This window comes from Cynara cardunculus, assembly GCF_001531365.2.
Source record: "Cynara cardunculus var. scolymus isolate 2C chromosome LG 12, CcrdV1, whole genome shotgun sequence".
In the NCBI taxonomy this organism is placed as follows: domain Eukaryota; kingdom Viridiplantae; phylum Streptophyta; class Magnoliopsida; order Asterales; family Asteraceae; genus Cynara; species Cynara cardunculus.
The window spans coordinates 7,014,171-7,016,541 of NC_037539.1; positions in this window are offsets into that span (position 1 = coordinate 7,014,171).

Here is a 2,371-nt window from a genome sequence, read left to right on the forward strand (position 1 = left end):
GTATGGACTAGAACTCCCGTCGCCAATTGAGGGTCGGTGCGATGGAGGGTGTGCGATGGAGGCCGTCGGACTGTGTGTATGGACTAGAACTCCCGCAGCCGATTGAGGGTCGGTGCGATGGAGGATGTGCGATGGAGGCAGTCTGAGCATGGAGGGGAACCTAGAGTGCGATGGAGGATGCGATGGAGGGTGTCGTCGCCGATTGAGGGTCGGTGCCATGGAGGCGATGGAGGCAGTCTGAGCATGGAGGAGCGACAGGGAAGGACGCACGATGAGTGAGGAGGGTAGATTAGTAAAAAGAAGCTTGTTCCACTTAGTTCCATGGGGTAAGGGTGAACACCCGTGTCCCATGTGTGTCCAAGTTAGTTCTAGTTAGTTCCACTTAAAAACACACCAAACGTGGGACAAGTGTGTCCTGTCATGTCCTGTCCCACCCTGTTCCACGTACCAAACACACCCTAATAGATCGTATGGGGATTTAATGCATCGTATTGGGATTTACTTGTTAGTTGTGGTTTAATGGATCGTATTGGGCTTTAATGAATAGTATTGGGCTTTAATGAATAGTATTGGGCTTTAATGAATTGTATTGGGTTTTAATGGACCGATTGGGCTCTAATGGATTGTATGGGGTATTAATGGATCGTATTGGGCTTTAAATGATCGTATTGGGCTTCAATGGACCGTATTGGATTAATGGACCGATTGAGCTTTAATGGACCGACTGGGGTTTAATGGATCGTATTCAGCAGTTTCCGAGGTTCCGAGGGTCCGCGGGTAATAGTTATTCAATATTTAAAAAAACTTAATGATTTTTGGCAGCTTTTTGATTTTTCTTATTTTTCAAACTTTTTTTTCCTAATGGATCGTATTAGGCTTGAAAGGATCGTATTGGGTTTTAACGGTTCTATTGGGCTTTGGTAGATGTTAGTTGGGATTTAATATATCGTATTGGGCTTTGACGGATCATATTAGGGTTTAATGGAACGTATTGGGCTTTAATTGATCGTATTGGGCTTTAATGCATGGTATTGGGTTTTACTGGATATTAGTTGTGGTTTAATGAATCGTATTAGGCTTTAATGGACTGTATTAGGCTTTAATGGACCATATTGGGTTTTAATGAACCGATTGGGCTTTAATGAATCATATGGGGCATTAATGGATCATATTGGGCTTTAAATAATCGTATTAGGCTTCAATGGACCGTATTGGGTTTTAATGGACCGATTGGGCTTTAATAGAACGCATGGGGCATTAATGGATCGTATTGGACTTTAAAGAATCATATTGGGCTTAAATTAATTTTAAACTAAAACTCACATTAATTCACAGAAAAGCCAATAAACAATTATTAAAAACAAGAATCACAGAATTCAACTTCTATTTACTTCCTTTTCGGTTTCTCTTTTCTCGATTTCAAGAACACACAGAAACTTTTTACCAAATTTTCTTACTTTTTTACTTTGACAACCCCAATGAGATAAAATAATTATCTCAATTAATAATCACAAATAATAAGAAGTGGTGGGTTAAATAAAATAATTTTAGCACATTATCAAATTAACCCCTGAGCTTTCTAATATTATTTGAAAATAACCACAAATTTTATAACTGATAACCCAATTATCAAATAAATATTTACGTTTGAACATTTTCCTAATATATATATATATATAGAGAGAGAGAGAGAGAGAGAAAGAAAGAGGAGCGATCAAATGCAACTCACCCAACTTGTACAAACCGTGCAAACCACCCTCATCCGTCAATTTTATTTTTTAATCTTATGAAATTTTTTCATGAAATTGTTTAATCTTGTGAAATTGTTTCATATAATACTTTTTTGATGAAGTTGTTTCATATACGGTTATGAAATTGTTTCATATAATATTTAATGAAATTTTAATGAAATTGTTTCATGTATTTCTCTAAAATTAAAATAATAAGATAATAATATCCATGATTAACACCTTCCACAATAAAAATGATTAATCAACCTCTCATAATTACAAAAAAATGAACAAAATGAATAATTATGATTGGTTGAATGAGGTTTGTACGTTTTGTACAAATAACGTGTTTTACAAAGTAAATCTATATATATATATATATATATATATATATATATATACTATATTATAAAGCATTTGAGAAAAACTCTTAAAAATCATTTTTTATGCTTAAAGTACTGTTTATTAATGTTTATTACTTAAAACTCAAGATTACAAGTAGATTGTGCGTAAGTACAACTTATTAAAACTCTATATCTAAATTCGTGTAACTAACTGCAGATAAACATAATTAAATACAGGATAAACATCTCATTTTAAATATAAAATATCTAAAATATAATTAGGATAATCATTGAATT